This window comes from Narcine bancroftii, chromosome 6 (genome assembly GCF_036971445.1).
Source record: "Narcine bancroftii isolate sNarBan1 chromosome 6, sNarBan1.hap1, whole genome shotgun sequence".
NCBI classification, from domain to species: Eukaryota; Metazoa; Chordata; class Chondrichthyes; order Torpediniformes; family Narcinidae; genus Narcine; species Narcine bancroftii.
This window is the reverse complement of record NC_091474.1, coordinates 238,914,769-238,929,613: the sequence shown is the minus strand read 5'-3', so window position 1 is coordinate 238,929,613 and position 14,845 is coordinate 238,914,769. Positions and strand designations below refer to the sequence as shown.

General features: G+C 41.6%; 1 protein-coding gene and 1 pseudogene across 6 annotated transcripts in view; both read right to left on the bottom strand.

Annotated features, from left to right (window-relative positions):
• Window positions 1–14,845, bottom strand: part of kif6 (kinesin family member 6) — a 645,381-nt gene that overhangs the window by 312,245 nt on the left and 318,291 nt on the right. The window lies entirely within an intron of this gene.
• On the bottom strand, window positions 936–1,766 carry LOC138736921 (general transcription factor II-I repeat domain-containing protein 2B-like; annotated as a pseudogene).

The window sequence follows — 14,845 nt, the reverse complement described above, 5'->3', positions numbered from 1 at the left end:
CATCAAGACAGCTGGATAGGACTCAAATATCCTTTGCTATTTTGTATTTATTAAGGCCTTCCTTGTTGGTAGCAGACAGTCAGAAACATTAAACATTGCACGAAAATGTGAAAAAGAGGAGAAAGAGTGCCAGAGCATCTCTTAACTAAGTTTGTGACAGATCTGGTTGTAGTTCTTAACTCTACAATGGTCCACCTATCTTATGAAAACCTTCAGCACAGAAACAGGCCCTTCAATTTACCTAGTCCAGGGGTGGGCACATCCAAGGGGATGTGGCCAAAGGGCCACATGAGAAACAGAAAATATTGTGGAGGGCCAGACCAATAGGCTGAACTAAATTATGCTTAATATTAGTTCTATCTCCTTATAAAAGCAGTAAATTGCATCATTTTGACAAGATGCGACTGATTAAGCAATGGAAAATAAGCTTTGGAAAAACATCATTTATTCAATCAAAATGACCCAAAACAATTGTAAACAAAATGTGCATGTTCAGAAATGTACCATTTTGGAAACACCAGCATTAAATCAGCTTTATACAAATTATTATTACCATTTTGCTTGTAGTCCAACCACCTCATTTGCTGTTCCTCAGTTCTTTTTTCTTGTTCAGTGAGAGAAATCAAGTCTCTGTTGGGCTTGAACAAGTCTATCGAAGTCAGGCTGAATGTCTGAGGTGGATAGGTGAAGGACAGCTGACAGATGATCATCAGTGAGAGAGGATCTATACCTGGATTTGTTAAACTTCATCACTGAGAATGTTTGTTCACATATGTAGGTAGATCCAAAGAGAACCAACATCTTCTGAGCATGCCTCCTCATGTCTGGAAAGTTCCCCTCCTTGAGAGAAGAGTAAAGATACAGCAGTGATACTGACTTAAAGTGCTCTGGCAGGTACTATCTCACATTGCAGGTCCATGAGTTCCAGCTAAACATCACTGGCTACAGGTAAAGGGAGAGGAAATCATGTGCATTTCACCCTCAACTGTTTTGAAGTCTTCAAATCGTCTCGAAAACTCACCACGCAGTGCTCCTAACATGGATGAGTACCTGCGGAGGTGATCAGCTGATGGTATGTCTTCTTTCAGGGTTTGCATGGGAGTGAGAGGGTTGCTCTCCCTTTGGCTTGAAAGAAACTGCAACTTTCTCCTGAAAGTCTTCACCAAGCTGTACATTTCATGAACAAAAAGGCCCCTACGTGGCAGTTTGGTATTTAGTTCATTCATCAGTGCAGTCACATCAACAGCAAATGCAAGATCTGCCATCCAGTTCCCATCTGAGAGCTCTGGTATGTCTTTGCCTTTCTTCTTACAAAACTCTTGAATTTCTGCTTTCAGGTCCCAAACTCTTCTCAGCACTTTGCCCAGGCTGAGCCATCTTACAGTTGTGTGGTAGCCTAGGACACCATGTTCAATCTCATGTTCCTCCATGAGTGCAACAAACTGTCTGTGATTTAATGCTCGTGCCCTGATGAAGTTAACTATTTTAATTACAACATCAATAACATAGTTAAGTTTTAGCACTGACTTACATTACACATTCTGATGTATAATACAATATAAGAATACCAATTCCAGTTCTGGGTTGATTTCAGTCACTTTATCTTGCATCCGTTTTCAAAGTCCAGCGTTTTTCCCCGTTAGATTTGGACAACCATCCGTTGTAACACTTGCCAGTCTGTCCCATTTCAGTCCCAGCTTGTCCAGACATATCTTTACCTCTGTGAACAAATCACTCCCCATCGTCGTCCCTTTCATTGACCGCATTGCCGCCACAAAGCTGGTCTTGGCTGCTGTATCCCTGGGTGTATGAAGCTTGATAAAAAAGCCTTGTTCCTTTTGCAGCTTAGATGACCTTTTGCAGCTTCAGATGTCCATGCCCGTTCGGCATCAGTCAGGTTTTTGTATTTCTCCGCGTGTTTAGTCTCGTAATGGCGATTTGAATTGTAGTCCTTAAACACGGCGATCTGCTCTCCACAAACTAAACACACGCTTTACCTCTGACTTCAGTAAATAAATACTTAGTAGTCCATGTTTTGTTAAAAACTGCATTCTGCATCAATCTTTCTTTTTTTGCATGAGCGGACATTTTTGTGGGCTAACACTCGTCAACTCGTAAACTGAGTAAAGGTAAAGGTGTGCGCACGCACGGATTTATATACGTAGGCTACTACATATGTATACGTGCGTAGCCTACGTACGTACGTAACTTGCACAAAAAAGACACCTTCAAAATAAAAGCAATGCAGTTTTAATCCAAACATGGGGTAAACTTATTTAAGTTTTATTTTCTCATTTCCAATTAACCTTACGCGGGCTGGTCAGGGATGGCCCGGGGGCATTACATTGCCCAGGTCTGATCTAGTCTGCCAAATTATTATAACAATTATTATTATAACCTAGTTCCATTGATCACATCCAGACCACAGCCTTCCATACACCTCCCATCCATGTACCTGTAATCATAGGGTGCTAGAGATCCTCCTGACCACTGGAGGGAGACAGAGACTAGTTTTTGCAGCTTCAATTGGCTTCAAGATAGATGCCTTCACATGGTCACGAATGAGTTCAATGGCTAATATAGTTGTTTTAAAAGAACATGTTTCTTTATTACAATAAAAGAGACATCAGAAGGTGCAAGGAGTGTGCATGTTTCGAGGAGTGATAGAAACATTAGAAATGTGCAAAGTGTGCATCAGTTGATATCAGCAGAGAAATGGCAAGTGTGAAGGTTCCCAATGTTGTAAATTGGACTGGAAATATCGACCACGAGTGGAGGTTGCTCAAAGAACAATTTATCTTGTACCTGCAAGCCATTGATAGCAAACCTGATGCATGGGCATGGCGGGACCTCAGGCTCTAGAGGTTTCCAATAGATTTGTTTTCCCTGAGGCAGAAGACAGGGGGAAGTTCAAAAATATTATCGAAATGTTTGATGAATACTCTTCATCAAAGAAAAATGAAACATTCAAGAGGTATGTGTTTCACTCACTCATGCATCTGCAGGGAGAGAGCTTTGATACTTTTTTTAAAGTACTTGAAATTAAAAGCAAGATTCAATGATCCGTGATCAAATTGTGTTCAGGTTGATTGATAAGAAAGTGAGAGAGAGGTGGCTGTGAGAGACAGAGCTTACCTTAGCTGGTGCTGTGAAGATATGCCACGCCAGTGAACTAGCTCTGCAGAATGAGAACAGTTCGGTGACAGTGCAAAAGTCAGTGAAAATGAAGACATAGTCATACCCATTTTGTCTGTCCAGACACAAACAAAAAACGAGGTATAGAAAACAACAAAAAGATGGAGAGGCATTCAGTTGCAAATGATGTGGGCACTCAATATGCACCCCACAACAATGCCCTGCCAATGGAAAAGTCTGCAATAAGTGCAAAAGGCAAAATAACTATGTTTTTCCAAAGGAAAACAAAACAGAAATGAAAGCCTGCAGACGACACACTATAGAATAAACTGCTCTCAGTGAAACACTTTTCGTTGGGATGGTGGTGCAGAAAGAAACTGAACAGCCAATCATGAACAGAGTCGAGCAGGATAAGTGGACTGTGTCATTGCATACAAATGGAACAAATCTTCCTTTTAAGCTGGGCACAGGCACAAAGGTCAAGTTGATCTGTGAGCACGACATCAGGGCAATGAAAATAAAGCCATACATCCATGTAAATCCTGTACAGTTCAAAGCCTACAATGGACAGAGCAATGACACAAAAGGTACATGTAAACTCAAGGTGAAAGTTAAAGATAAAGAATACCACCTCAGGTTCGCAGTAGTCCCAGATGGACATGAATCACTGCTTGGTGAAAAAGCATGTGAAAACTTAAGTCAAGTCAAGAGGGTGTTCACAACAGAGAAATGTATTTTGTTAGCTGATGGATTATTGAGGGTAGTAACATTGACTGAAGCACACAATGAGAGTTCCACAGAGACAGATGTGAATCTCCATGTGAACCTTCTCACTGAATCTCTTCCCGTATCTGTCATGAAATCCATGCAGATCACAGCTGAAACAGAAAAGGACCCAGTTCTACAGAAGGTCAACAAGAATCTGAATGAAAGATGGCCCAGAGGTGAATGTCAGCCATACTACAACATCAGAGCTGAGCTCAGTGTTGCCAATGGGCTTCTACTCAGACAGAGCAGAATTATCATTCCTCAATCACTGTGACAAGAGATGGTGAAAAGGGTTCATGAGGGACACCTTGGAATGGAAAAAATGCAAGTGGGAGATGGACTGAGCATGTGCAGAAAATGAAAAAAAATTTCTGGGCTTGGATGATAAATCACAACTTGGGGCGCTGTGGAGTGGAAGGAGGCCCAGTCATGGTCTGGAGGACAGTTTAGAATGTTGGGATTTCAAACAGGGATGAACATTCCGAACGCAGCCAGAAGGATCCAGACCAAGCCAGTGGTTCCTCTCTCTGCAAGCAACACAAGAAGACAACTTTGAATGTTGTGCTCTCTCTCTCTCTCTCAAAGATCTTTTGGCTTCAGTTTACCAAACAAACTGAATTTTGTTTATGATCTTTGCTTCAGTTGAGATCGAAGTTTTGTGAGTCTTGTGTGTTTTGTGTCTAAGTTTTTCTGTGGGCTGGTTGGAAATATAACTTAGACTTTAATTACATATGTTATATTTAGGCTGGGGAATTTATTAGTTTTACACTGTTATAGAGATTTGGATAGTAACCAGTGGGCATTGTTATAAAAGGGGGGGATTTTGAATTAAAGTTTGAAGGTGAATTTTTGATAATAAAGTAATTGTTCATCTTTATCCCTGTGTGATATGCCTTCTTTGTGAATGCTGGTTTGATCTTGTAACACTTCCTATTATGAAATTGATCTTTGCAAGACATGGAATTCCTCAAATTATCGATAATGATAATGGACCATGGTATAGTTGTAGAGAATTCCAGAACTTTACAGAAGAGTAGATTTTCGACATGTGACTTCAAGTTCTTTGCACTGAGAGTCAAACGGTAAAGCAGAGGAAGGAGTTCACAGAATTAAATAGTGGCTCAAGATCCGTATCTAGCTCTATTAAGTTACAGAGCTTTGCCACTTGAACATGGCATGTCACCTGCTGAGTTTCTGATGGGACATAGACTATGAACCACACTTCCCTACTCTGCAGACCAAAACAAGAACAGAGATGTCAAAGATGGTGAATGGAAACAAAAGCACCTGCAATGGAGACAAAAAGCAAATTCTGACAAGTCCGTAAGAAGCTTAGGGCACCTGGGACAACATGACACAATGAGACTAAGAGATTCCAACACTTGGGACAAAAAGGCCATTGTTCTGGAGGAAGTAAATCTTCTAAGATCCTCCACTGTCAGAACAGAGGAGGGTCAAATACTGAGGAGGAATCAAAAGAGCCTGCTGACAACACAAAAGACTCTGCAGGAACAGACAAATGCAGAAGGTCCAGCCTGCACAGCAACAGAGGAAACACCACCAGTGATAGACAGGAGTGGACCAGCAGAGTTGACTCAAACACCTGTGTTAAGAAGATCTACACATGTTATCAAAGCACCTGCAGGCTGAATCTCTAAAAGAAAAAGAACTGCGCACTTAAAAGTTTGTGCTTCTGATGTTGTGTTTAGGTTTTTGTTGAACTTTAAATTGAAATGAATATTGTATTAGTGTGACATGTTGTTAGATTAAACATCTTAAAGAAAATGGAAATAATGATAGAGTGCTAGTGATCCGCCTGACCAATAGTGGGAGTTAGAGACTGGTTTGTTGCAGCTTGGGGATTCAAGATGGATGCCTCCAGATGGTCATGAATGAGTTCTATACCTAATAAAGTATAGTTGTTTCAAAGAACCCAAGTTCTTTGCAGCTCCTATCCAAATTTTCCTTAAAAGTTAATATCAAACCCACATCGGCTACCTCCACGGGCAGCTTATTCCACACGCTCACCAGTCTGCATATAGGAATTCCCTTAAAACAGTGTTTCTCAACCTTTTTCTTTCCATTCACATGCCACTTTAAGTAATCCCTTACTAACCACAGAACACCTCTGGCATCCTCTGTGGTTAGTAAGGGATTACTTAAGATGGTATGTGAGTGGAAAGAAAAAGGTTGAGAAACACTGCCTTCAACATTTCATCTTTCACCCTTAACCCATGTCCTCGTTCTAGTCTCACCCAACCTCAGTGGAAAAACACTGCTTGCATTTATGCTATCACTGCCCCTCATAATTTTCTATATTAAATCTCGCCTAATCAGATGTTCCAGGGAATAAAGTTCTAACCTAGTGGCTCTCAACCTTTCTCTTTCCACTGACATACCACTTGGATTCTATTGCTGTGGGGTAGGTTTATATAGGTCGGCATAACATCGTGGGCATAAGGGCCGGTATTGTGCTGTAATGTTCAATATTCTAAAAGGCAACCCCCAGAAGACACTCCTGTTTCAAAGCCTACAGTGCAACTAAAAGATATTTACCACACAGAACTGCATTACATTACATGACTACCAATGGGGACTTCTTAATCTGCACTCTCATTTAATGAAACATATTAGAAAGCCAGACAATCCAATTCATGGTCCTTAAAATTATGAGCATACCTGGAAATGAATGGTAAATGTGCCCTCAAGAATACTAAACCTTCAGCAAATCAAGCTATAATTATACGATGGGAAGGAAAAGTGTAATTTTCTTAGCACTTTACATTCAATGTAATTGGTCTCATTTACTCAATTGGTATTATTCTTGAAACTCAAAAATGGCCACAAAGTTCACAAAAACACTCTTATGAAAAGAGTCCAGATGGGAATTTACGGAAATTGTTGAAAAAACAGTGGAATGAGAAGGAACAGATTTACGAAGCAACTAACGTAACTTTAAGCTCCATAAAGAACACTGCGTGACTTGCTGAGAGTCTCCAGCATTTTTTTGCGCAAACCTACAAAATTAAAGCACATTTCATGAAAAACTTAACCAAGATTGCATCGTAAGTTTCTGGTTTGCATACAAAATTAAAGCACATTTCATGAAAAATTTACCCAAGACTGCATCGTAAGTTTCTGGTTTGCATATTGTAACAAATTTTACATTCAATATCACCGATCTATCCCATCCTATAATCAGGAGTGCACAGTAATTGGCCTGAAGCTGGAAGGATAATACCATCTCCTAGCAGATTTGAATGAAAAGGCTTCTTGCTTCGGAAGCTGGAAACTGCAATCTCAATCGTGTCTCATGCGCATCACTCCACCAGAATCCAATATAAGTTCAATCAAGTGAGGCAATGCTCAAAGAACAACAAAAAAATGCAGGTACTAAACATCAGAAATACAAACTGAAAATGCTAGAAATACATTTCAGGTCTGGCAGCATCTGTGGAGAGACAGAATTAAAAGCCCCTTTTACGCTTGCATCCTACTAAATATGCCGTTCAGTGTTCCAGGGATGGGGGTTTGGCTTTTCACACGACCACTCCTAACTGGGATGCTGGATGCTTTCACACTTGCAAGGAGCCATCCCCAGGGTTTAGGACTGTTCTACCTTCTACTGGTGACATCATGACACATCGAGTGATGGTGGACCTGCCCTAAATCCTGATCAATGTATTATGATCTTATATTTGAAGAAAATTAGTCATGCCTAATTATAACATGATTAAGCTTTATGTACAGCACAGTATGAACCCTTCAGTCCCTGTTGTTGTTGTGCCGACCTACATAAACCTTTAAAAGGGACCATGGGAAAGTGCCAGCAATAAATAATAATAGTAGACGATTTTTAAACAGCTTGGGAAAGTTGGTAGCACTATAGCGCACAATTAATAAAGTCCGTGGGAAAAGGATACCAACTTTTCCGCGCCATTTAAATTGTTCACTATTGATCTTTATTGTTATTTATTTCCTCCCTCTCTCTCTCTCCTCTGCTGCAACATCCCTCGGCAAAGTTTATTCTTTAATTTTAATCTTTTCTTCCTTCAGGTTCCGGCACTCACATAAAAACTTGGGCCATTTCAATCCCATAATGCAACTACCCATTCTACACTTGACTGATTGCAACGCTGACGTCTGCAGATGCCAGGAATTGTACTAGGGGTTGAGGCCTGGCTTGAGACAACATCATCTGATGCCGGCATTAAGCTGATTTTGCTTTCACACTTTAAATTCCTGGGATTATTTCCAAATGTTAAAGGGGCTAAAGTCTCTCCATAGATGCTGCCTGGTCTGCTGTTTAGTTCCAAAATCCACGGGATTGAATTGGATTAGATAGAAGTACAGGTGGTATGCAAAGGTTTGGGGTTCCCTGGTCAAAATTCATGTTACTGTGAATAGTTAAGTGAGTAGAAGATACACTAATCTCCAAATGTCATAAGGTTACAGATGACACATTCTTTTCAATATTTTAAGCGAGATTAGAGTATTATTTTGGTGTTGTACAATTTTAGAGTGAAAAATAGGAAAGGAGCACCATGCAAAAGTTTGGGCACCCCAAGAGATTTGAGCTCTCAGATAACTTTTAGCAGACTCAGACCTTGATTAGCTTGTTATCTTGTTCACAAAGGCAAGGTGATGCAAATGTCAAAGCTTTATAAATACCCTGACTCCTCACTCCTTGTCCCAATGATCAGCAGCCATGAGCTCCTCTAAACGGCTGCCTCGCACCCTGAATATTAACATAAATGATAACCATAAAGCAGAAGACTATAAGAAGATAGTGAAGTGTTTTCAAGTGGCTATTTCCTCAGTTTGTAATGTAATTAAGAAATGGCAGTTAACAGGAATGGTGATGGTCAAGTTGAGGCCTGAAAGACCAAGAAAACTTTCTGAGTGAACTACTTGTAGGATTGCTAGAAAGGCAAATCAAAGCCCCTGTATGACTGCTAAAGACCTTCAGGAAAACTGAGTGGACTCTGGAGGGGGTGTTGCAATGCTCTACCGTGCAGTATCACCTGCACAAATATGTCCTTCGTGGAAGAGTTATCAAAAGGAAAATCTTTCCTGTGTCCTTGCCACAAATTTCAGTGTCAGAAGTATGTAAAGGAACATTTAAACAAGCCTGATGCATTTCGGAAACAAGTCCTGTGAATTGGTGAAGTTAAAGTAAAACGTTTTGGCTGCAACGAGCAAAGATATGTTTGGAAAAGAAAAGGGTGTAGAATTTCATGAAAAGGACGCTTCTCCAACTGTTAAGCACGGGGGGGGGGGGGGTGGTGGTGAGGTGGGGGGGTGGATTGATCATGCTTTGGGCTTGTGTTGCAGCCAGTGGCATGGGGAACATTTCACTGGTAGAGGGAAGAAATGAATTCAATTAAATACCAGCAAATTCTGGAAATGGGGAAAATCCCCCAAACAAGAATTAAAAGATTCTTAGCTGCCTACAGAAAGCACTTACAAGTATGATACTTGCCAAAGGGGCGTTATTAAATACTGACCATGCAAGGTACCCAAAAATTTGCTTTGGGCCCTTTTTTATTATTTTGAAATTATAAAAGATGGAAATAAAAAAAAGTAATTTTGCTTAAAATATTAACTTTAAGCCTTTTGGAAATCAGGTCATCTTTTACTTGCTTAGCTATTCACAGTTACAGAAATTTTGACCAGGGTTCCCAAACTTTTGCATACCACTGTATTTATAGTTGTCACACAAGATCCAGCAAAAAAACTGCTTGCCTGCTCTCCATGCAAATCAATCCATTCATAAGTACAAAAGAAATTAGAATATCATGTTACAGAGGAAGTGCGGGGTGGGGGGGGGGGGGGAGTGCAAGAGGTGCAATGAACAAGGTTTGTAAAATCCTAATTATAGGAGAATTCCATTCAAGAGATTGATAAGTGATGAGAAGCTGCCCTAGAATCTAGCTTTTTTTTTCCCAAACTCAATAGGAGTCTGCTAGAAATAGGATGGGTCCTTGAATATGATTGGCTGATTTTCTGAGGCAACAAGAGATACTCTACACAAGATTGCAAAATGAGAGAGGAACCCCATGGCTTTACAAGAAAGGTACTAGCATGGAAAGAAGATTGGCTGACTGGCTGAACTCCAAGTGTGTGTCTAAAGTGGCCTTTTTTGGCTGGCTGCCAGTCAGTAGCGGTTGATGTAAAATGGTGATGCCAAGCTGATGGTTGATACAAAGACTAGTGGAGGAAGCAGCACATCTGCAGAGGGACTTGAATAGGTTGGGAGAATGGACAAAGAAGTAACATATGGAATATAATGTTGGGAGGTGTGTGCTCATGCAGTGAAGTAGTAGAGGCATGCACTATTTTTTTCGGAAACCAGAGTGGTAGTGGATAGTTGCTTCTCAGACTGGAGGTCTGTGATGAGTTGTGTGCCTCAGGGATCTGTGTTGGGGCCATTGTTGCTTGTTGTCTGTATCAATGCTCTTGAGTTTTAAATATAAACTGAATAGATACATGGGTGAGAGAGGTCTGGAAGGCTATGGAATGGGTGCAGGTTATTGGGACTAGTTGAACAATGGTCAGCGCATACTAGAAGGGCCAAATTGCCTGTTTTCTGTGCTGTAGCATTGTATGGGAGAAACTTCATAAGCAGAGACCCAAAGGGATTTGGGAGACCTAGAGCAGGATTCCCAAAAGATTACCTTGCGGATTAAATCTGTGGAATGTTAGCATTCATTTTGAGAGGACTGGAATATCAAAGCAAAGATATAACACTGCTAGTCACATCTCATTTGGAGTATTATGAGCAGTTTTGGGCCTGATATCTGAGGAATGATGTGCTGACATTGGAGAATGTCCAGAGGAGGTTTATGAAAATATCTTGGAGATGAGAGCATTAAACCAATGAGGAGTCTTCAATGGCTCTGGACCTGCTGTCGTTTAGAAGGATGAGGGAAATTTCATTGAATCCTACCAAGATATTCAAAGGGCTGGATGGAGTGGCCATGGAGAAGATTTTCCCAGCAGTGGGAGAGTCAAAGACTCAGAATAAAAGGATGTCCCTTTAGAACAGAGATGAGATGTCTTCAGCCAGAGGGTGGTGTATCTGTGGAATTCATTGCCACAGATGGCTCTGGAAGCCATGACTGGATAGAGTTAAAGTGGAGGTTGATAGATTCTTGCTTTGAAAGGGTGTCAAAGATTATATGGGGAGAAGGTAGAATCATGGGGTTGAGAGGAAAAAAATACATCAACCATGATTTGAATGGTGAACCAGGCTTGATGGGCTGAATGATCTAATTCTGCCCCTATATCATGATTTTGCTGTGTTATGGAAGTTCTGGTAGAGTCAATGGAGGAGACTTTAGTTTGCGTGATGGTCCGTGATGCAATTCACAACTCTGAGTGAGTGAAGGTGAGCTGGTTTTACACCTAAAGTCTATTTTTTCCCCACTCAAGAACAAGCGGTGGCACAGTTTAGCGTAGCAGTTAGCGCGACACTATTGCCAGAGACCCAGGTTAGGATTTGATACTATCGTAGGGACTATGTACACTCTCCCTGTGGTTACGTAAATATCTCCTGGGTGCTCTGGTTTCCTCCCACCCTCCAAAACATTCAGGGTTAAAGGTTAATTTGGATGTAATTGAGCAACACAATTTTAAATAACTGGAATTGGCTTCTACTGTGCTGTACTTAAAAGTTAACTTTAAAAAAAATTAATTTAAAGTGGATTAAAATTCACAGTGAAATTAAATTATGTCACCACAGAATAAAACATAATTCGTCTGCTACCCAAAAATAAAATTCAGTGCAAATCTTCATTGACATCATAACTTGGAAAATAACCAAATATTTCTGCAATTCGGCTACATTTATTCAATTGTCAAGTCAACCTCCAAAATAGCAATCTCAGGAATCTTCTCCAACTCTTTCCCAGCTCTCCAGTCCTTAACCTTTCGTCTCTGGCCATTTTTAACCTTGCATAATATATACTCCCGACTGGGTCTATGGGTAAACCTTTACAGTACCAACACCAGTATAAACCAGCTGGTGGTTGGGGATAAAACTAGTCCCAGAAAATTAGGACAAAAAAGTATATGCCCTGGTTGGTAGTCCCTCAAAACCAGACACTGAGTATATGTGCATGTTGGCAGAGCCTGAAATCAGGGACAGAGAGTCCATAGGCTTTCACAACGCTCGCAATCAGGATCAAGGTTTGAATCCTGCGCTGTCTGTAAGGAGTTTGTTCGTTCTCCCCGGGGGCTTCAGTTTCCTCCCACTGTTCGAGATGTATTGGGTGTTGTTGGTTAATTGGGTGTAAATTGGGTGACAAGACTTGTGGGCTAAAATGGCCTGTTACTGTGCTGTATGTCTTAATTTAAAGAAAAAGAAAAATATATATGAATTTAAAATCATCCCTTCACATGCCATTTGAGCCTATGGACTGAAATCAGCTTTCTCTCCAATGTTTTGTCAGCTTTTATTGCTGGGAAAAAGCCATTCTAATGCAATTCTCCAGTTTTTCTGCAATCTGCCGATTTAATCAATTGTCTCCAATTTACTGAATTTTACTTGTATCGACTTTTCACACCCTCTTCTCCTATCATTTTTGAACATGGAATGAAGTTTTGGTAATGGTCACACATAAAAATTGCACCAATTACTCTTGATGCAACATTATTTGAAGTGTGTGCTGTTGCAATTGCAATGATTATTAAAATATCATGTTTCTTACAATGAGACTACAGTGGCTTCCATTGATATTATTTTTATTCTTTCTTTGGCTTGGATTCGAAGACAAAGATTTATGGAGGGGTAATATCCATGTCAGCTGCAGGCTCGTTTGTGGCTGACAAGTCCGATGCGGGACAGGCAGACACGGTTGCAGCGGTTGCAGGGGAAAATTGGTGGGTTGGGGTTGGGTATTGTGTTTTTCCTCCTTTGTCTTTTGTCAGTGAGGTGGGCTCTGCGGTCTTCTTCAAAGGAGGTTGCTTCCCGCCAAACTGTGAGGCACCATGATGCACGGTTTGAGGCGATATCAGCCCACTGGCAGTGGTCAATGTGGCAGGCACCGAGATTTCTGTAGGCAGTCCTTGTACCTCTTCTTTGGTGCACCTCTGTCTCGGTGGCCAGTGGAGAGCTCACCATATAACACGATCTTGGGAAGGCGATGGTCCTCCATTCTGGAGACGTGACCTATCCAGCGCAGTTGGATCTTCAGCAGCATGGATTCGATGCTGTCGGCCTCTGCCATCTCGAGTACTTCGATGTTGGAGATGAAGTCGCTCCAATGAATGTTGAGGATGGAGCGGAGACAACACTGATGGAAGCGTTCTAGGAGCCGTAGGTGATGCCGGTAGAGGACCCATGATTCGGAGCTGAACAGGAGTGTGGGTATGACAACGGCTCTGTATACGCTCATCTTTGTGAGGTTTTTCAGTTGGTTGTTTTTCCAGACTCTTCTGTGTAGTCTTCCAAAGGCGCTGTTTGCCTTGGCGAGTCTGTTGTCTATCTCGTTGTCGATCCTTGCATCCGATGAAATGGTGCAGCCGAGATAGGTAAACTGGTTGACCGCTTTGAGTTTTGTGTGCCCGATGGAGATGTGAGGGGGCTGGTAGTCATGGTAGGGAGCTGGCTGACGGAGGACCTCAGTTTTCTTCAGGCTGACTTCCAGGCCAAACATTTTGGCAGTTTCTGCAAAACAGGACGTCAACCGCTGAAGAGCTGGCTCTGAATGGGCAACTAAAGCGGCATCGTCTGCAAAGAGTAGTTCACGGACAAGTTGCTCTTGTGTCTTGGTGTGAGCTTGCAGGCGCCTCAGATTGAAGAGACTGCCATCCGTGCGGTACCGGATGTAAACAATGTCTTCATTGTTGAGGTCTTTCATGGCTTGTTTCAGCATCATGCTGAAGAAGATTGAAAAGAGGGTTGGTGCGAGAACGCAGCCTTGCTTCACGCCATTGTTAATGGAGAAGGGTTCAGAGAGCTCATTGCTGTATCTGACCCGACCTTGTTGGTTTTCGTGCAGTTGGATAACCACGTTGAGGAACTTTGGGGGGCATCCGATGCGCTCTAGCATTTGCCAAAGCCTTTTCCTGCTCACGGTGTCGAAGGCTTTGGTGAGGTCAACAAAGGTGATGTAGAGTCCTTTGTTTTGTTCTCTGCACTTTTCTTGGAGCTATCTGAGGGCAAAGACCATGTCAGTAGTTCCTCTGTTTGCGCGAAAGCCGCACGGTGATTCTGGGAGAACATTTTCGGCGACACTAGGTATTATTCTATTTAGGAGAATCCTAGCAAAGATTTTGCCTGCAATGGAGAGCAGCGTGATTCCCCTGTAGTTTGAGCAGTCTGATTTCTCGCCTTTGTTTTTGTACAGGGTGATGATGATGGCATCACGAAGGTCCTGAGGCAGCTTCCCTTGGTCCCAGCAGAGCTTGAAAAACTCACGCAGTTTGGCATGCAGAGTTTTGCCGCGAGCCTTCCAGACCTCTGGGGGGATTCCATCCATACCTGGAATTATTATTAGAGCAGTAAATACATTGGATGTCTGTTCGGTCAAGTCTTAACTCTGTACTGGCAAGAAGAGGGCAAGGACAACATTAATAGAGTTCAATGCATTTTTTTCAGTGGCAGAGCAGAGAAGTGATTTGCACTTTTAAATTTCAACATTGTTCTCACCTTTAGATTTCCACCAAAGGGAACAAGAAAAGAACCAACGAGAGTCAAGAAAGGGAGATAGTGTCAGAGACATATTCAAAATGATGAGATGAAAAACACCGAGGAGGTAAAGAGAAAGTGTCCATTAGAGAGAGTCAAGAGTTATGAATGATGAGAAAAGTAAGAAGTAAAGCTGTAGATGAAGGTCTGAGGAAGGCAGACTGACAACCGGAAAGATAGAAGGCCAGAGAGGGACATGAAGAGATTAGAACATTAAAGATATGCCTAGTGCTGGATACAACCTCTCTC